This window comes from Alligator mississippiensis, unplaced genomic scaffold (assembly GCF_030867095.1).
Source record: "Alligator mississippiensis isolate rAllMis1 unplaced genomic scaffold, rAllMis1 scaffold_32, whole genome shotgun sequence".
NCBI classification, from domain to species: Eukaryota; Metazoa; Chordata; order Crocodylia; family Alligatoridae; genus Alligator; species Alligator mississippiensis.
The window spans coordinates 106,897-128,106 of NW_026775335.1; the positions used below are offsets into that span (position 1 = coordinate 106,897).

Sequence of the window (21,210 nt, forward strand, 5' to 3'; positions counted from 1 at the left end):
TCCTGGAGGGGGTCAGTGGCCGTGTGGCAGATGGTGGGCCTCTGCCACCCAGCACCCCGCAAGCAGCCAGACCGCCTCCCCGCCACCAAGCGCCAAGGCCACCTGCCAGGACCACCTGCCATGCCCAGCTGGTAAGCCCATCGCGTGGAGGATGGCTGCGAGGGGTGGGGGGCACTGTGGCCACCAGTGCCCATGCCACCTCACAGGCCCACACCTGGCTGCAGGCCTGGCTCTAGGGGCCCCACACAGGCCCCCTTCCCATCCTCTCCTCGCCCTCCCCTCTTCTTCTCTCCCTGCCTGGCCTCTCTGTCCCCTGCTGTCACGTGCAGAGAAACTCACTGATGGCACCGGTGATCTCCACCTCCGCTGCGGGGGTCAGGGCCTCGTATCACAGGCAGAAGCAGCCCTCCAGGCAGCGACGCACACGGCAGGGAAGTGTGGGATTGCCCGGGGCACCACTGAAGTGCAGAGCCCTGCAACAGGTTCTCATGTGCACCCGGGGCACCATTGCGGGAGGGCATAGGGGTTGGGCACCCCTCGGTGTGCTCAAACAGCTCCATGTGGCATGACCTGGGAAGTCTCAGTAGGGGTACGCTTGGGGCACAGCAGGGGTAATGCCCCATCCAGGTTTCTGATGAGACATACCGGGGAGAGAACAGGGGCATCACCGGCTCGGTGTCCCAGATGAGTGGGAGCCCTAGTCCCTCTGACCCCGGGCGGCATGAGCCTGCCTCCACGGGAGCAAAGTGCTTGGCGTGCAGAGGAGAAGGGAAGGAGTTGGTCGAGGGCAAGCCTGGCAGGTGGTACCAAGGGCCAGCCCTGGCCTGGCCTGGGGAGGGGATCAGGAAGGCAGGCTGCCTGCAACAAGAGCCAAGCGGGCCACCTGCCCCATGGAGGGAGTGGGGATGGAGGGCTTGTGCAGTGGCCACCCATGACAGGGGCTGCCTGGCTAACTTCCCATGGTCCCTGGGCACCTATACACGCACGACCCCGATCTAAGGCTGGGTGGTGCACAGTCCCTGGGTCTAGTGCCCGTTACCTCCGAGAGGTTGCAGTCTCTCAAAAAGAGGCTCTGTCTTCTCCTCCTCCCTGCCTTCTCAGGCAATGAGGGATGCCCTTCCTCTAACTGGCCAAGCTTTGAACCTGGCCTCTCCTTTCCCTGGAGCAGTCCCACAAGGAGAGGCCTGACCCTCCTCAGCCCGGGACCCTCGGGAAGCAGCTCTTCCCTCTGGCCCCTTTCCCCTTTGCCCACAAATCGTCTTGTCCTTCACGTCACAGTCCTTTCCACTGCAACCCCTTACAGTCCCGTTACAGGGCATGTCTACGTGTGACGCTAGGTTGCCGTAGCAACACACTACAGTGATGTAGCGTCTGCAGGTGTCTACACATAACCAACAGCATGTCACCACAGCGACGTGCTCCCCTGGTGTAGCACTCTGCTAAAAATAACTGTGTGCCACACGTAATGGCATACTACGGGCTGTTACTGCGCCATGATGTAACACTTGCAGAAGGAAGTACTACATCATGGTGCAAGAACAACACTGCCGTAGTGACACATGTACAAGTGTCCACAGTGTGCTCGCTCTGCAGGTCCAGCAGCTGTGCGTGGGGGAGAGGCACCAGCTGCCACCGGGGATGCAGCATGAGGAATGGTGCCCCAATGACCAGACCCTCTGAATGCACCGTCTCCACCAGCACCAGGCGTAGGACAGCACCCTCCTGCTGGGCAGCTGGGCACCGTCATGGAGGAGTGGCTGGCCAACCTGCCAGCTTGGCACCCGGTGGCAGGAGCAGGAGAGCAGGAGAGGGAGGCATGTGAGCAGCAAAGGTGGGCGAGCAGGAGCAGGTGGCCAGCGAGCAGGAGAGGAACCTGGCTTCTGGGGTTGAAGAGAAGCGCGTTGCCGTCCAGCACAGCATGGGGCCACCCAGGAGCTGCTTCTAGAGCAGACAGCCTCTGAATCGCAGCGTCCTAGACCCTAAACACTGGAGGCTGCAAGTGGAAGAGGAACCGTGCAAAATACCCTGGTCTGATCCGGTTTGCTCTGCCTTTCAGCATCCGCTGTCTAGCACCGTGTGCCACGGGAGGCTGGATGCAGGATCTGTGGTGTCACCCAGTAAATGGCAGTCCTTCTGCAGTGCCAGAAGAAAAGCATTCATTGTCCACCGTTGTTTTGAGAACACATGGGCGCAGGCAGGGAAGCCCATCCTTGGGGAAAAAGGGCACCAAGAAACCCCAGTGGCCCAATGGATAAGGCACTGGCCTTCTAAGCCAGGGATTGTGGGTTCAAGTCCCTCCTGGGGTGATCTTGTTAATCTTTAACCAAGGTGCAGATGAGAAGGCAGTGAACATATGTTCACAGGCTTCTTCTAAGTAACCAGTTCCAGTGCTTCACCACCCTCATAAGGAGGGAGGTTTTACTAACATCCAACTTCACCCTCCCTTGCAGGACTTTGAGTCTATTATGTCTTCTTCTTTCATATGTGGCCACTGAGAGCAGTCCAGCTTTGTGCTCCTTGAAACCACCCTGCAGGTACAGATTGATAGGTGTTAGGGCCAGAAGGGACCTCAGGAGATGATCGAGTCCAACCCCCTGCATAGGCAGGAAAGAGTGCTGGGTCTAGATGACCCCAGCTAGATGCTTATCCAACCTCCTCTTGAAGACCCCCAGGGGAGGGGAGAGCACCACCTCCCTTGGGAGCCTGTTCCAGACCTTGGCCACTCGAACTGTGAAGAAGTTCTTCCTAATGTCCAGTCTACATCTGCTCTCTGCTAGCTTGTGGCCATTATTTCTTGTAACCCCCGGGGGCGCCTTGGTGAGTAAAGCCTCACCAATTCCCTTCTGTGCCCCGGTGATGAACTTATAGGCAGCCACAAGGTCGCCTCTCAACCTTCTCTTGCGGAGGCTGAAAAGGTCCAGGTGCCCTAGTCTCTTCTCGTAGGGCTTGGTCTGCAAGCCCTTAACCGTACCAGGTAGGTAAAGGCTGCTATCAAATCCCTTCTCAGTCTTCTCTTTTCCAAACTCAATACACCCAGTTCCCTTAGCCTCTCCTTACAAATCCTGCCCCCCAGTCCCACAGCCATTTACTCTCTCCAACTTGGCCACATCCTTTTTGTACAAGCCTCACGGGGGTGCGTTTGGCAGGGCACTTGTCAGGAGGCATTACAGACCCTGCTTGTCCTGGCTACAATCCTCTGCTGCACCCTTAGCTTGTTTGGAGCGTCTGAGTTTGGGAGCTGCAGCAGACACAGCCGAGCTGAGTGGCCCTGCCCTGCACCAGGATATGCACCATTCAAGGTGCCAGGCAGCCAGGGTTCAAGCAAGCAAGCAAAAATGAATCATGAAAAGATTGTGAGAAAATTAATGTTTTTCAAAATAATCTTTATCTCCCCCTTGCTGCCCTCCAGTTCTCTCTCCATCCTCCTCATGACCAGCATTGACCGCCTCCACCACCTCCGTGGGCATCCCTCTGCACCTGTAGGGATTTCAGCCCAGTGTCGTCATGCTGAGGGCCTGCCAGGGCCTCTTTCTGGCTCACGCGGGCTGTCAGGCCAGGACTGTTTCCATTACACAGTGTGGAAATGCTGCTCTTAGCAGGGAGCCCCCAGAGCGCCCACATCGCTGGGCCCCAGAAGGACACTCTTTGCTTGCCAGCCTGCTGTTCCCACGCGTCCCGCACTTGCGGCTGCCTAGCGGGTGCTGGGTGCTGTGCTCCGTCCTGACCTCAGTGCTGCTCGTGTCAGCCGCACGCGCACTGGGTGTGCCCTACAGACCCCGAACACAGCAGCAGCTTACGCAGGGATTTGATGACTGAGCAACTGGGAGTCCCCATGCTGCCCCTGGCCGAGCCTGAGCCAAGTGCTTTGGAGCCTGAGCTCCAGCTGCCTCCATGGTTTTTGTTTCCAAGCTGACCTAACTCCTACACGTGTATTGAGCTATCCAGGTGCCCATCGCTGTCCTACTGCTGCACCAAGGGGCTTGTCCTGCTGCGGGTGCTGGCAGTCCTGGTCCCTGGGATCATCGTTCTGCATGTGGTCACCGGGAGGAAGCAAGCGGAAGTGTGTATGCGTGTGTGTGTGTGTGTGTGTGTGTGTGTGTGTGTGTGAGCACATGCATGCATGCACGTGTGTGCATTTCTTGCCTTCTCTAGAGATTCAAAGGCCCTTGCTCCTGCTGCTGCCACCACTCGGTGTCCTTTTGCCGTGGCTGCTGCTGTGGCAGTGTGGGCTCCCCAGGAGCTGCCATTGTGGTGCCTCCTCTAAACCTGCACCTGGAGCTCGCTCGCACTTGCCTCCCACTGGTCACGCCACTGGACTGACAGACACGCACACGCAGCCCACAGACCGAGGAGCTGGTCTGCCCCACGGCTTTGGCTGCAGCCTCCAGGTGCAGAGGGAGCAGCAGCTGTTCCCGATGCCCCTGGAATGGGCCCTCATTGCTTGCAGGTCTGTGCTCCAGTCCTGGCCTCCAGGAGCCTGCCTGCGCCTGCTCTGTGGTGGGTACAGGCTGCCGCCTCAAGCGCCCCCTTGTCCCATGCACTGTTCTGGCCTGGCACCTTCATCAGTTCCTGTGTGGACGCAGCTGTGCAGGCTTGATTGCAGTTTTCCTAATTAAAGAGCATCCAAACCTAATGTCTGCTCCTCCTCGGACGTCTCCTCCACAAGAACACAAGAACTGCTGCTTCTCGGGGCTGGATGAGAGCTGGGTGAGGGGCTGTTCTTGCCTGGTGTAGGACGGGGGGCACAACAGGGCCAAGCATGACAGTGTGTTCTGGTCCTGTCACATGTGAGCTTTTGATCCTGCCATTCCCCCACTAGTGTGGCCCCCAGAGCCCTGCTCCAGGAAAGGAAACCAAGAAATCCCAAGTATTAGCAAAGAAATGATTATCCTTTAAGGGAGGGAATATGGGCCTGGGCATGAGAGCAGTAGGCACCACCCATGAATGTCACATGTCCCGGAGACAGAACCTCTTCTGCAGTGACGTTCAGCAAAATCAAGTGCAAGCCCTGCGCCGGACACAGGAGGGAAGGTCATGTTGGCAGATAAGCTGGCTAACCTAGCGAGGAGGGCTTTAAACCTGGTTTGCCGGGTGATGGTGAGCAAAGCCCTGCGGTACTTAGGGAAATGGGTGACGTGGAAGAAGCACAAGCAGGACGGGGCAGTAGGGGAGGCTCCTTGTTCTTGCTTGGGAGACATTCTTTAATGTCTTCATCAGTGACTTGGACGAGGGAGTGAAATGTACTCTGTCCAAGTTTGCAGATGACACAAAGCTATGGGGAGAAGTGGACACGCCGGAGGGCTCCCATCCCTTCAAAACTCCTACTCTGCAGTGCGTCCTTGCACTCAGGCGATTAGTCAAGGACGCACTGCAGAGTAGGAGTTTTGAAGGGATGGGAGCCCAAGAAGGGTGGCTGTGCCTAAAGGAAATGATCCTTCGAGCACAAAGCAAGATGATCCCTGAGCGAGGCAAAAAAGGGAAAGGGGCCAGGAGGCTTCCATGGCTGACCACAGAAATCCAGGGTAGCCTAAGGGCCAAAAGGGGAGCACATAACAAGTGGAAACAGGGTGAGATCACTAAATATGAATATACCTCCTCTGCTCATGCTTGTAGGGAGGCAGTTAGGCGGGCCAAAGCTACCGTGGAGCTGAGGATGGCAACCCAAGTAAAAGACAACAAGAAATTGTTTTTTAGATATATAGGGAGTAAAAGGAAGGCCCAGGGAGGAATAGGACCCCTGCTAAATGGGCAGAAGCAATTGGTGACAGACGGGGGGACAAGGCTGAACTCCTCAACGAGTTCTTTGCCTCACTGTTCCTAAGCGAGGGGCATGACAAGTCTCTCACTGGGGTTGTAGAGAGGCAGAAGCAAGGCGCCAGACTGCCATGCGTATTCCCTGAGATGGTGCAGAGTCATTTGGAGGAACTGGATGCCTTTAAGTCGGCAGGCCTGGATGAGCTCCATCTGAGGGTGCTGAAGGCACTGGCCGACATCATTGCACAGCCACTGGCGGGAATATTTGAACGCTCGTGGCCCCGGAGGACTGGAAAAGGGCCAACGTGGTCCCCATTTTCAAAAAGGGGAGGAAGGAGGACCCGGGCAACTATAGGCCAGTCAGTCTCACCTCCATCCTTGGCAAAGTCTTTGAAAAAATTATCAAGGCTCACATTTGCGAGAGCCCGGCGGGACAAATTATGCTGAGGGGAAAGCAGCACGGGTTCGTGGCAGACAGATCGTGCCTGCCCAATCTAGTCTCTTTTTATGACCAGGTTACAAAACGCCTGGACACAGGAGGAGGGGTGGATGTCGTATACTTAGACTTCAGGAAGGCCTTCGATACGGTATCCCACCCCATACTGGTGAACAAGTTAAGAGGCTGTGATGTGGATGACTGCACAGTCCGGTGGGTGGTGAATTGGCTAGAGGGTCGCACCCAAAGAGTCGTGGTAGATGGGTCGGTCTCAACCTGGAAGGGTGTGGGCAGTGGGGTCCCGCAGGGTTCGGTCCTTGGACCGATACTCTTTAATGTCTTCATCAGCGACTTGGATGAGGGAGTGAAATGTACTCTGTCCAAGTTTCCAGATGACACAAAGCTATGGGGAGAAGTGGACACGCCGGAGGGCAGGGAACAGCTGCAGGCAGACCTGGACAGGTTGGACAAGTGGGCAGAAAACAACAGAATGCAGTTCAACAAGGAGAATTGCAAAGTGCTGCACCTCGGGAGGAAAAATGTCCGGCACACCTACAGCCTAGGGAATGACCTGCTGGGTGGCACGGAAGCGGAAAGGGATGTTGGAGTCCTAGTGGACTCCAAGATGAACATGAGTCGGCAGTGTGACGAAGCCATCAGAAAAGCCAATGGCACTTTATCGTGCATCAGCAGATGCATGATGAATAGGTCCAAGGAGGTGATACTTCCCCTCTATAGGGCACTGGTCAGACCGCAGTTGGAGTACTGCGTGCAATTCTGGGCACTGCACTTCAAGAGGGATGCGGATAACCTGGAGAGGGTCCAGAGAAGGGCAACTCATATGGTCAAGGGCCTGCAGACCAAGCCCTACGAGGAGAGACTAGAGAAACTGGACCTTTACAGCCCCCGCAAGAGAAGGTTGAGAGGCGACCTTGTGGCTGCCTATACGTTCATCACGGGGGCACAGAAGGGAATTGGTGAGTATTTATTCACCAAGGCGCCCCTGGGGGTTACAAGAAACGATGCCCACAAGCTAGCAGAGAGCAGATTTAGACTGGACATTAGGAAGAACTTCTTCACAGTTCGAGTGGCCAAGGTCTGTAACGGGCTCCCAAGGGAGGTGGTGCTCTCCCCTACCCTGGGGGTCTTCAAGAGGAGGTTGGATGAGTATCTAGCTGACCCCAGCTAGATACTCATCTAACCTCCTCTTGAAGACCCCCAGGGTAGGGGAGAGCACCACCTCCCTTGGGAGCCCGTTCCAGACCCTGGCCACTCGAACTGTGAAGAAGTTCTTCCAAATGTCCAGTCTAAATCTGCTCTCTGCTAGCTTGTGGCCATTATTTCTTGTAACCCCCGGGGGCGCCTTGGTGAATAAAACCTCACCATTTCCCTTCTGTGCCCCCGTGATGAACTTATAGGCAGCCACAAGGTCACCTCTCAACCTTCTCTTGCAGAGGCTGAAGAGGTCCAGATTTAGACTGGACATTAGGAAGAACTTCTTCACAGTTCGAGTGGCCAAGGTCTGGAACGGGCTCCCAAGGGAGGTGGTGCTCTCCCCTACCCTGGGGGTCTTCAAGAGGAGGTTGGATGAGTATCTAGCTGGGGTCATCTAGACCCAGCACTCTTTCCTGCTTATGCAGGGGGTCGGACTCGATGACCTATTGAGGTCCCTTCCGACCCTAACATCTATGAATCTATGAATCATCAGGGGTGGTGATGGCATTCAGCTTTCTGTAGTCCACGCAGAACCCAATGGTGCCATCCTGCTTCCAGGTGAGTACCACCGGGCTGGCCCAGGGACTCGTCGAAGGCCGGATCACCCCTAACTCCCTCATCTGTGCAAGTTCCCGCTTTATCTCCTCCATCACCCTGGCATTGATTGTGTAGGGTCGGGATTGGATAGGGCGGTGACTACCTGTGTCTATCGCGTGCATGGCCAGGTGCGTTTTACCTGGTTTGTTGGAGAACACTGTCTCGTAGTCCTTGAGTACAGTGAGCAGCTTGTCTTTGTCCTGGGACAGCAGATGATCCGGCCGGTGGAGTTCCTCTATCCTTGCCTCTTCATCTCAGTCACCATGCATAACCGGCTCCTCCGGGTCCTCGGGTGAGCTGTCAGCTGGGGAAACCCAGAACACCGTCTCCCCTCAGTCGATGTAGGGTTTCAGCACGTTCACATGCACTACCTTAGGCGTCTTTTGTGACCTGCTCTTGCTTCCCACATAACTCACATCCTCCAGCCTGTCCAGGATGAGCTGGGGACCCTCCCAGGCCACTTGCAGCTTGTGCGCTTTTAGTGGCAGGAACATCATGACCTTGTCGCCTCGCTCGAAGGTACGCAAGCGAGCCTTTTTCTCATACCAGACACTCTGCTTCTCCTGCGCCTGGGCCAGGGAGTCTCGTGCCACCTTCATCATGTCAGTCAGTTTCTGACAAAAGTTAAGCACATGCTCCACCACAGGTCTTTGTGGAAGGGATCTTCCCTTTCCACTCCTCTCTCACCAAATCGGGAGGACCTTGAACTCGCCTCCCGAACATCAACTCGAATGGCGAGAACCCAGTGGACTCCTGGGGCACCTCCTGGTAGGCAAAGAGCAGATGTGGCAGTTTCTCATCCCAGTCATTGGGATTAGAGGCCACCTAGGCCTTTAGCATCCCATTCAAGGTCCCATTAAACCTTTCCATCAGCCCATTTGTCTGAGGATGGTAGGCTGTGGTCTTAAGGTGTTTCACCCCACAGCACTCCCACAAGCACTTCATCACCTCGGCCAGGAAGTTCCCACCCCGGTCAGTCAGGATCTCGGAGGGGAAACCCAGCTGGAAGAAGATGTTAGTCAGGGCATTCGCAACTACGGGTGCCTCAGTGGAGGTTAAGGCAACTGCCACCGGGTACCGTGTCCTAAAGTCCACCAGAGTCAGGATTTCTTCCCTCTGTGGGTCCGATGTCTCCGCGGGCCCACAATGTCTATACCCACTCTGTAGGAAGGTTGTACGATGATCAGGAGAGGCTGTAGGGGAGCTCTTTGTTTGCCCCCACTCTTGCCCGTCCGCTGGCACGTCTCACAGGATTTGCAGTAGTCCGTCACGTTCTGGGCAATCCTGGGCCAAGAGAAGTTCGCCTGCAGCCGCTGGCGCGTCCGCTCCCTGCCCATGCAACCGGCACAAGCTTAATCACGAACTGAGGAAAGCAATTGTTGCCTGAATTTTCGAGGTACTAAGAGCTGGAGAGAGGGCTCCCAGGTCTTGGCCAGGTTCTTCGGTATCCACGACCGATAAAGGAGTCCCTTGTCCCAGACCACCTGTTCCCTCTTTTCTGGGGTGAACTCTGTCTCCGACTCCTGAGCCCTCTGCCGGAGTTCCTCCAAGCTGGGGTCTGCCAGAACCTCCTGCGTGAACTCCTCCTGCCCCGCTAAGCAATCAGCAGGGAGCTCAGGTGCTCCTGTAAGTAGTGCACCCCCACCCTCAGGGGCGTCCTCCAACTTCTCCCCAAGAGTCTGTTTCCTCTGCCACTGACTGGCCAGACTCCTCCCCGGGACTGTCACTTAACCCCACCTCCAGGTCGCTGGTTTCCTCAATGGCCAGGGGCTGCTTGCAGTCAGAGGGAGTCAGAGTCTCTCCTTCCTCCCCCTCTGCCTCTGTAGCCAATTGGGTGACCAGGCCCTGGGAAGTTTCCACTCCTCCCGCCTTAGCCTTTCCGCTCTGTTCACGGGTCACCACATTAACACGGTAGGGCTCTGGCTCTAGCTCTAGGAGGTGGCCCTCCTCCCTGGGCAGGTATTCTAGCTCCATAATATCACGTCCCGCCAGGATGGGGACAGGAGCCCCTTCCAGCACACTCGCGTCTATGCACATCCCACAGCCTCTCCACTCGATGTAGGGACGTGTTACAGGTACCTCAAATGGTGGGCACCCCACCCCTTGAATGGTAAGGGTCCTCCCCAGGATTATAGCTGCAGGTGACACAAGGCTGGCATTGATTAATGACACACTGGACCCTGTGTCCAGCTCCCCAACAAGGTTCTCCCTGTTGGGGAGAAAATGCCATTTCCCAGTTGGTCTAATAAAAGGTATCATTTTGAAACCAAGAGTTCTAGTTTTTGGTATGTCTTTATGTCTCAGACAAACAGGACTACCAAGTACACCTTTAAACGTGAAAGATTTTTTTTGCCCATTTCATCCAAGGGTTACGTGGTGTTAAACAGATGAGCTGAACAGATGTGCCATAAGCTGACAATGGCAGCGAGCTGAGATTTGCTAATTTACAGATGCCAAAAGAATGGACATGTTGTTTAAAAAAACAAAACAAACAGCTTTCACGCTTTGCAGAACCTGCCTTCTTCCCCCTCATCGCCACCTTCTTCGACATAATCGTCATCATCATCTTCATCCTTCAAGATACAGAACATTAAGAGATTTTTTAAAAACTACCGTATGCTTAGGTTGTAATGACATGTGCTTTGCAGAAGATTAAAACAGCACTTTGAGGTTTAAAGATCATGTTTAATTTGTTTTTATTACTAGACATTTGTACAGACCAGAGTCCCAATTTACTGTATTACACTTATCAGGTTAGCAAAGATGTACAAAACCAAGGCTGGAGTCTTTTATTAGAGTCTTTTTCTGCTGTTACTTCTGACCTAATGATTATGCCAACTAGCTGTGAAAATGTCTCAAGAAGAGCATTACAAAATTCAGTGGCCCACAACAGCAACAGCTGAGAAGAACCCTTTTTGTCGGTAACGGAAGTCAAACAAGAAGGGAGAAAAAAGAGTTTATACATCCAGAGCTGTTTTGTTTCGAAACAAAACAAAAGTTGCTTTATAAATGGGGTAACTGGACAAATTTAGGCCACTTGGCTACATGAAATCCTAGAAATGTTACACACATACACCGAGATCTCCAGTAGTATAAGTGCAATAGCAGGAACTGAGGACAAACTAAAGCTTTTTTTGCATATAGGTAAATATCTTTGCAAATATATTATCTGCCAAATGAAATGCTTTACAACATCTGGTAAAAGTTGAAAGGCATTTAGCAATTCATTCTGGAATTTCATCTTTAACCGACATGTAAATTTAGGATGTGCTTTTGCTGGATTTATTCAAGTTCAGGTTTAGCTGGTGTATAATTATGCTGATTCCAGTCCTCATTTTCCCTTTCCAAAATATACTGAAATTGTTAAGACGGGACTTTCTGAACCGTGTGCGCTTAATGTTGGCTACTGCCTACTCCCCAGCAACAACAAATGAAAGGAGTCCTTCCTCTGTTACCAAGCTGTGTTGTGGTAACATTAGGAGTACTTTAGTTCCCAATTTCTTTAGCCCATGCTGCAGTTCTTCACCTCCTGGCAGCCGCCGTACACAGAAGCCACTAAGTATATTGAGGTTTCTACCAATATTGCCACCCCCACCAATCAAGTGTTCGTTCATTTTCTCAAAGAATTACTGCCAAGTTCTTACTCAGATCCTCAAATGAGATTTCGTTTTTAGCTTTGGAAGGGGGTTTTTCTCCTCAAAATCTGACCTGGTGACCTGGTAGATAACAACACTAATACTTCAAGGCAGCGCAGTAATGAACCTTGAAGCATTTCACTGAGCAAGACAATGCAGAACACCAAAGAGAAGTGGCTCTCCTACTGCAACGCACTTTTTTGATAGTAAAAGGTCTCTCTCTAAAGTAGCCTATGGCTCACATCTGATAGTGGATTTACACGGTTCTGCTTACAGAAGTTTAAATTATTACACATGTATAATCAGACAGTGTCAAGGAAATCCTAAGTCTTACAGTAGAAAAGGGAAAGTCCTACCTGGATCTCCTTCATCATCAGGTATAAAAGACCAACTTCTTCCTCCTCTTCACCCTCCCCCAAATCTGAACCCGCATCATCTTCATCTTCTTCGTATTCTCCTGGTGGACCAGCTTCATCTTCATCTTCTTCATCCTCCTCATCCCCTTCTGAAAGGCAGGTAATTAATTCCTTACAGCTTCACTTAAACCTCAAAGGCTCGTTTGTAAACTCATCTTAAATAAGCTTCTAAAAACCAAATGAGCTACAGAATCAAATATGAAAACGACGGGTCCAAAAAAAAGCAAAAGCTTTTGGTATCAGCAATAAAGCGACTGCTTTTATATAGTTATGTCTCAGTAAAAAGATTTGTACTCATGTTTTCCTACGTGCAACTCTCCTTTAACTGTGCACAGCACCCATGACTACACTGTTTGCAAGCGCATTCCCCCCGCCCTCATTACTCAACAGAAGCAGTATTTGATACTGGCCTACACTTCAAAAATGTAGCTGATTTGTGCTCCAGCAGTTGCACAGTCACTCTAGTTCCAATTTTATATTTAGATACCAACTGAATGGCATAACTCATGACTGCATGTTTAGAGAAGTTACCTTCATCATCCTCGTCTTCCGAGTCAGGGGCCTCGTTATCTTCCTGATCAAACCCATCTAGGTAGGCAATCTGTTGAAGCAGCTCAAAAACGCTTTCCCTGTAATCCTCCAGGTTTGTGACATCACAGTTGAACAAGTCCAGGCTCTTCAAGTTTTTGAGATTTTGCTGAAAATGAATGAAAAATGACTCACTGAGATGAAATAACTATTTGGTACCTCCAAGTACTGGACTGTTGCCTCCTAAATGTCATTGATTTTACTACGTATACCTACTACCTTCTCTTCTCCTTTGCTGTTCCCCATTGTCCAGAGTTCATTTAAGAAGTCTTGGTGCTGACAGTCAAAGTTCCTTCCCCATAAGACCAGAGATCCCACCTCTCCCTCTACACTTGCTTTTGAAATAGCTGTGACCCAGGTTACTTCCCATTAAGATGCATGTCTTTGTTTCTGGAAGCCCCATATGATCCTATAAATCACCCAGGGCTCTCCCATTCTCTGGGGTCAGCACAGCCAACTGTCCCAGCACCAATCCTACCATGCCTGGTGGAGAGACAGCTTTCCATGGCCTGAATGGGGCAGCTATGGGATGTGCTGATAGAGGTAATCCTGCTTAGGGAGTAGGAGATCTGGGTTTTGTAGCCCATTATAATCATTAGCTGTTTGAGGTGTTCTTTTCAATACTTCAGTGATACTAAGAAATTGCGGTTTTGGGGGCCATGTGTAAGAGACACCACTTTCAGAGGGTAGTTTTGGCACTTAAACAAGTATGCAACAAGTATAATTAACTTAAATAGAAACAATTTTATCTCTGTGACAACTCGAACCAGTGAGATGCAAGGCAGACTATCATTACCAAGTTTCTAAAACACTTGTTTAGCCTGTGTTTAGTAATAAGAACAGCAAAATTAATCATAAAGATTAGCACCTTGCTTCCAAAAACTTAATTAAAAATTTGTGAACTGTTTTTACTAGGCCACAAACCACTTGTTAAAAATGGTCTTGTGGATACCTTTCATTTACTAACCAAGCAGTTTCACTTCTTTTTCCGCAGAAATCGGTTGTTATTAAAGAAATCACGGTGTCTTTTAATGCGTTTTAACCACTGAAAACAAATACGGGGGAATACAGAACTATCGCTGACAGACCACAAGTTTGAATACATCTCCTCCTGTAAACCCCACGGCTGACACAAAATTGATTACTACAGTGTCTTTACAAGTCTGTCTCTAATGAACCATCGGATGATGCATGTATTGCAATAGGAGTAATCAATACTGGCCTAAGTGGGATACAGAAATTCAGAAAAAAGAAGATTCAAATGTTGCCAGAACTGGCAACAAAAAGCTACCCAAGGTTTGGGAAATAGTGAGAGTTTTACTTTTTGCATACTGGTCAGTTCTGTTGAATGTCACGCTAAAGCCATCTTGTTTATTATCTTTTTGTGTTTTATTGATTTCCTATTTCAACTGTGTTTGTTGTACTTATCCCTTCTACTTGCAATGACCTTCTATCGTCAGGCACTTATAAACTTTACATTTGCATTCAATGATAAAATTATTGTTATTTTTCTTTTATAATGCTAGAAAGATTCTGACTTCTTTAACACACTGCAATCTTCTAAGAATCTGACTTTGTACTTACAAGGGCTTCCACAGTGCTGAGATCTTTGATTTTGTTGCCACTTAGATTTAGAGGTGTGAGATTTGGACATCTTCCTGCCAGGACCTCTAGGCCTCCCGAAATGACGTCGTCGCTCAATTCCAGCTACAGCGCACAAAAGTTGGATAATTAGATGGTTGGTTTGATTGCTATCAAAATCAAGAGCCTGTATTTTATTGAAAGAACAAATGCATCACAAGACTATTGACTTCCTGTACAGCCCGTAAAACCTCAGATTACTTGCATAAAATGAAATCTGGTTAAAAACATAGCAACCCATGTTGATCACATGTACGTCTCTTTAGAGCCTAACATTTATTTCAGAAGCTCTTCACACCTGCACTTGAGAGTGATAATTCATTAACTAGTTTCATACTTGGGTGCCGACAGACACTCAAGCATGTTCTACTGTAAGTCGGCAAGTGATCTCACCGATCCCAACTGTTCAGTTAGCATACTTAGTATGATGCAAACTTAAAATATTTCCAGGCTTTATTTTTTACACGGGGATGTGAAACATAGCATTGGATCTTCGTACAGGCTTTAGGTCAACAGACTAGGTTGAAACTGGTTCCTTACAGGTAACGAACAATGATTTCAGTGTTCTCAGCACTTCACCTAATGCGACTGCTCCCGACCCCCTCTCTTTACAACAGACTGGGATGGCCATCGTTAACAGTTTTCAAGTGATGCTTTTTCAGTACTTTGGCTCATTAATGTTTGAAACCAGCTTTAATTACATTCAGGGTCTTAAAGACTTAATTCTTAAGTTCGCAATGTTTAGTAAAACATTTCAATGAGATGCAAACGTGACTGTGACTATGGAAATACGCAAGTAGTTTAACTGTTGCTGTGTTTCAAGGTATACAACTTTGGCAGGAGAGAACCGATGGGTTTTTGTCTGAAGATGCATACCTTTCGGAGCTTACTCAAGGTGGGGAGCTTGGCCAGGGATGTCAGCTCTACGTTGGCCACGCTGAGAAACTCCAGCTCTTTAAAGGAGTCATTCAGACCTTCAATTTCGCCATTGCTGGATCAGCAGTTATCAAGCACTAACTCTGCCACCTTGAAACAAAACAGAACGTCACTTATTACTTTAATAGGGACCCTCAACCAAGCAAGCAATTCGGGTCAAACCAGCAGCCTGACGACAGGCTTTACTTCTCATCTGGGACGACCTGAACTTGAGTTGTCTGAACTCATCGACCATATCAACCTTGAGAGGAAGTAAACAGAGTATGAAGCACCATCACAGAGAACCAGAAGATAAAAACTTAATTTATTTCTGTTAACATGCTGGCTTCAGAAAGCACAACCACCAAGACAGAGTTCACAATCGCAGTCCTTTACAGGGCCGGACAAAAACCCACGGTCCTGGTTCTGATGAAAGCCGGAACAGATGCATCAGAAGAAGCAAGGAGCCAGAAGCCAACTAGGCAATTACAGAATGACCTACGCATATAGTTTCCTTCCAGAGCCATCACTTAATGGTTGCTTCATGCCAGATGAGGGTTTATATTCCCATTCACTATTTAAAATAAGGGGGTATAGCCTCGCTTGCCAGAAAAAAGCACCAAATCCTCTTGCAAACCCTATAGCTTTGACCCTCAAAATATTGAGGCAGGGAGTACCATAGGTTAATAATGCACCAGACTGAAGCATTTGCTTCTTCATTCTAGATGCATTTACTCGGTGTCGCTGAACGTCCTGTAGGGAAAAATCCATTTTCTGCTTGTCCGTCCTCCATGTCCCCAACGGTGGGTTGACCACAGTTGTTTTTTTACCAATCCGGCTGCAAACAAAAAGGATTAAACGCAACACCAGTCTGGGAAGTTCAGCTCTGAAAGATTCATCTGTAGAGAGGACTAAAAAAGTCACTTGTTCACTGGCGACTTCTGAGTTATTTTGGTGGGCACGAGCTGCTCATTTGTTTCAAGTTTACAATCTTATTTCATGTTGCTGCAGAAAAAGGTGACCAGAGAGACCAGCTTTGAATTGTTTCGTGGTTTCCAAGTCCCAAAGTTGTTCAGGCTTTGCCCTGAAGAAAAGGGAAAGACTGAAACCATTTTGGTGGGGTGGGGGTGAGGGGGGTAACTCCAGCCACAGTTAAAAGGCTTTAAAAAAATAATCCGACACAGTCAACTTGTTAAGAAATACACTGTTTATCGGAGTAGTTTTTATGCAGGGAATCTTTGTGCCGTCAGTCACCCAGGCCAGGGTGGAGTAAAAGCACTTTGCAATATCAACCTATCTGGACTTTATTCTTGGGGAGAGCAAGACACGCCAGTCGATAGCGTCCTTACTGACCTAAATGCAAAAACATCTGCTGGAGCGACAAATCATTTGTTGGCCAAGTTCAACTTGCAGCCTCCGCTTCCCTGCTGTTAATCAGCCTGCTCTCCATGCAGCTGGCACTGCAGTCAATGAAGTTACTACAGGAGATTAAGTAAAACCACGACCCTCTCCTAAAAAGCAAAGCGCGGCCACAATCATTCCCTACGCAGCAGGGGAAAAACCATGCAGCAGATACCACCTGCCTACAGCCACCTCGGGGCGTGGGGGTGGAAAAAAAGGGGTCTTTTTTTTTTTCCTTTTTTTTTTGAAGATGGATTCGGTGCCGCTACGACCTGTTCGCAACCTCCACCAGCGAGAAGGTAAAAATAACTGAAGACCCGTCCTGCCAGCAACGCCAGCGTGGGAGGGACGGGCGAGCGGGGGGCACGCGACTTCGGGCTTCTCCCCGCCCCGAAGAAAAGCAGCTGTCCATTTATTCATTTATTTTTAACAAGGATACTTTAACACGTCCCCCCCCAAAACTCACCCCCAAACACAACCGAGAAACTGATGGCGGGCGCATCGCGGGGGAGGACCCAGACTCGGAGATCACCCAAGGAAAAAGGGGGAGGCGGAAAAGAAAAGCAAGTTCCTAATTCCCCGAAAATCAGCCGAACAACGAGAACAGATGCCCGCAGCAGCGACCGCGGCGCCCCCTCGCCCAGGACACGCCCCCCGCGGCCAGCGGGGCGGGGCCAAGGAAGGGGCGAGCGCTTCCTCTCGCTACGCCGCTTCCCATTGGAGGAGCGGCGCGGCGGCGGCCGATTGGCTCCGCCGGACGCCCGTCGAGGCTCCGAGCTCTTAAATGCGACTGTTGGCGGCTGTTGGGCGCCATTCCGTGTGACGCGGTTGGGTGGTTTGGTCGGCCTGGTCAGGGCTGGGCGGCTGGAAGCAGACTAATGAGGTGTTATAGGCGCTAGAAAAGGAAAAGGGACGTGTCTAGGTGTTCGGTGCGAAGGCAGAGATTAGCCGAATGACGGGCTAAAGATAACACGTGTGTTTAGTGAAAACTGCAGCAAGGAGCTGGCAGATACTTGTGCAAGGGGCTTGAAAGAGGAGGGGTGCTGTTGGGACCTGCTGGCTTCCGGTCCTGATTCCCAAACGAAGGCTTTCTGTTTCGATTGGGGCGCGCGGCGTCTGGGGTGTCGCTTTCGCGGGTGCTGCGCGTGCCGGGTGGTGTTTAGCCCTGTTCGGCGTGCACGCCTGATTCACCAGAGGAGAAACGTGGGGGCTTTCATACAGGAATCAACAGTTCAAAGCCTTGCGGTGTTGGGGGCTTTCTCAGCGCTTTGCGACGGGGCAAAAATGATTTGTGACAAAAAAACCCACTCGGGTGAAATGGGCAGTTTCTGAGGGACGCCTGACGTCTAGGAAACTGGAGAGCCGTGGGTTTAGTTCAGTGCTGTGCAAATACCCGGTTGTTGGGGTGTGCAAGGGCAGCGGACGTGCTCAGAAAGGCTGCCAAATCCCAAGAGCTGTTGGCTCCTGCCAGCCTTGTGGCCTCGCCATCTCTCGGGTTTAGGGGGAACGGGCAACGCAGACTGGCGTGCTTGATTAGTGCGAGGGACTGGTACGATGAGAGCCCCGACACAGTAAAATCAAATACAGTGATAAAGTTTATCAGCCTCATCAACAGTAAAGAATGTTTTGCTCTGATCGCTGTAGCCTTATAAGCAAAAATTGCAAGACGGCTTACTAAGTATAGATCTGTTTGCTGGAAAAGTCAGATTAATTTCTCTCTGTTTGAAAAGTATTTCTGCAAGAATGGTGATAGATACTTTCTCCATACGTTGTCATATGAAGAACATTTTAAAACCTAATGGATCGCTTCCAGAGCTCCTAGTGGAGTTGGGCTCTTGGAGTGGAAAGTCGACACTCAGCCAAAACAGTTGTAGGCAGCTTTTCAGTCCTGAGTCTAGTCAAAGAGGATCACCATTTATTGTTGAGATCCAGCTGTAAATACCTTCCCCGCCCCCCCCCCCGCCCAATTCATAGATTGTAGAATCTAATCCCATCTCTAATCTCAAAAAAGAGTTGGAGGAAGACCCAAAAGAGCTCCAAGAAACTTATTCTGATATATGTCTTCATGGTTTCTGGCAGCGTAACCCCATACTTCAGCGCCATATAGGATCTGAGATTCAACTTTGACTTGATATACTAATACAGGATCTTAGACTGATGATCCTCCTGCTGTGGTCTCATACAGTTTCTTTATAGCCACGACTGGTTGGGCTGCCTCAGTTCTAAACGACTGAACGTGGTGTTTGTTTCCTTGATGGAAAAACTGTAAACCTCGTACCCAAGTACCCATAGGTTTTAACAACTTTGAGTTCACTTCCCCGCGTGTTCCATGGTTATTGCATCAAACAGCTTCCCCAAGACATTATTTTGGGTTTATCATAATTTATCTTTAAATTGTTCTGTCCACAGAAGATACTGAAAAGTTGTAATTGCTCTCTGTAACCCAATGGGGGTTCTTGACAATGTAATGGTGTCATCCACGTACATCAAAACAGGAATTGGAATTACTAGTAATTTTGGGGGGTGAGAATGAGCACCCTGCATGTTTCTGATAATGTCATTCATGTAACAAAGGGGCCGAAATACATCCTTGTCTCACCAACCCCCTTCTGTAGCTGAAATTTCTGTGCAAGTTTGACCCTCAGGCCCCTGCTAACTTGGGCCCATGTATCTTTATAATATTCTATCAGCAGGTGCAAAAGAGAAGGGTCAATCCCATAATTCAGCAATTTCTCCCAAAGTTTAATTCCATCTGTACTGTCAAAAGCTTTTTAATCAACATATAATCAATGGTACTTGATCCCCTAACAGTGGTCTAGGTTGAATTCTTTGAGGTAATGTTAGGGTAGGATACATTAATTGATCTTGAATTCAAAGTTAACGGTAGTTTCTGTAATCTTAGACTTGCGTTATTAATCCCTATATCATTGAATGATGGAACGCCAATTCCCTCCTCACTGATCCAACTCCAGAGGCATCTTCGTGTTGATGCCACCTGTAGGGTCCCTTCCTGCCGTGAGCCATTGCTCCTGCCCCTGGTCCTGTGCCGGAGGAACAGCCGCCCTGTCTCCACCTACCTGGCCACATCATATGGGTTGGGGGGGTGGTGACATGAGCCACGGATGGGCCTGTTCCCATGAGGCGTTGGGGCCCCCAAGTGTTGCCTCATCCCAGAGCCAATCTCCAGAGGTGCTGAGCAGCCCCAGGTGCAGCTGAAGTTGCTGGAGACCAGAGGTGCTTGGCCCTCCTGCACATCCAGCCCTGGGTGTCTCAGGCTGGGCTCCCAGATGCTGCGGCAGCTCCCGCGGGGGCTAGTACCACCGCAGGCTCTGTCATTGCTCGATTGCTTAGACTCCACGACTAATATGGGTAGCTTATTCCAATGCCTGATGGCTCTCCTATCAGCACATCAATATTTCTTAGCTTTTAGAAGAAGATTGGATTAGTTCGATGCATTCAAGCTGGCCATGCTTGCCAGGAGTGTACGCAGCGGCAGAAGCCATCCTCTTCCCATCCCCATCTCCCCAGATAAGCCCCTCATGGCTCCGTCCTGCTCCCGCCCCAGCTGGGGAGCGCCTCTTGGCGTCCCCTTCGCTTCGGCACCCAGGGCAGTCGCCCCACTTGCCCCCCGCCTTGCTACGGCACTGCTGGAGGCCACATCCTTGGAGCATGCCAATGTAATGTGGTGGAGATGCTGAGGCTGTACCGCTGTGCAGCGTAAGCAGGATGCCACGCAGTGCCTGGAAAAATGGGCCATTGATTCCTTCAGTAATAAAGCAAGGTAGAGTTGCACCTTTATCAACTAATTAAATAAGACAAATATGCATAGAGCGCATAAGCTTTCCAAATATATAGACAGACAGACAGAGCACAAGCCTCTTTCTATCTTATTTCGTCTAGAACCCGACATCTGACTGACTTCAGGCTCTCATGGCTCGGCACCTCTTCCCTTTCTCTGCACCCTTCATGATTTCACAGAAATCAGCACCCACGAAAGCAGGGAATCCCCTGTCTGACCTCACCCATGGGGAAACCGGGGCAAAAAAAACACCTGGAGCACATTCATCAAGAACCACCTTTACTAAGAGAGACAGAGAAAAATATCACATCCGAAATATATGGAAGGACACATGGTTATCAATCCACTGCCGACAGGTCAGGGCACAGTGCTGGAGCCCTGTCATGCTGGAGGTCTGGAACTCGTAGCCACGAAGGTGTTGTAGGATGTCCCCACGTTGAAGAGGGTGAAAGGCAGATGCCAAATGCACTCTCTCTCAGTGCTGTTCCCATGGGAAGGACCTAGAGATGGTGGAATTGCAGGGGGGGATGGGAAGTATACCACCATTTCCCAATGCCAACTGTGGGGAGTCTGTGGGTGCCCATTTGTGATGCAGATGGGAAAAGATAACAGTGCCCTAGAAGAAGACGACCAGGAGGGCGAGCACCTGCCCGAGCCCAGGGAGAAGGTGGATTCCTGGGTGTCCCTCCCAGCAGGCAGGTGGGGACTGGGAGGTGCCAGTGGGGCGCCACCTTGGAGGCCTGATGGCGCAAGGGAGGCTTTGTGAGCCTGACGTTGGGGACCTTGTTCCGTGGATCCCGGGACAGCCGGGCC

The 21,210-nt window shown here is 50.6% G+C and overlaps 1 non-coding gene and 1 pseudogene across 1 annotated transcript; one reads left to right on the top strand and one right to left on the bottom strand.

The window, feature by feature from the left end:
- Positions 1-2,233: 2,233 nt before the first annotated feature.
- On the top strand, positions 2,234-2,306 carry TRNAR-UCU (transfer RNA arginine (anticodon UCU)). Its single transcript has one exon. It is a non-coding gene; the product is annotated as a tRNA-Arg (tRNA).
- A 7,969-nt stretch (positions 2,307-10,275) lies between these two features.
- Positions 10,276-17,412, bottom strand: LOC109285852 (acidic leucine-rich nuclear phosphoprotein 32 family member E-like; annotated as a pseudogene).
- Positions 17,413-21,210: the final 3,798 nt, after the last annotated feature.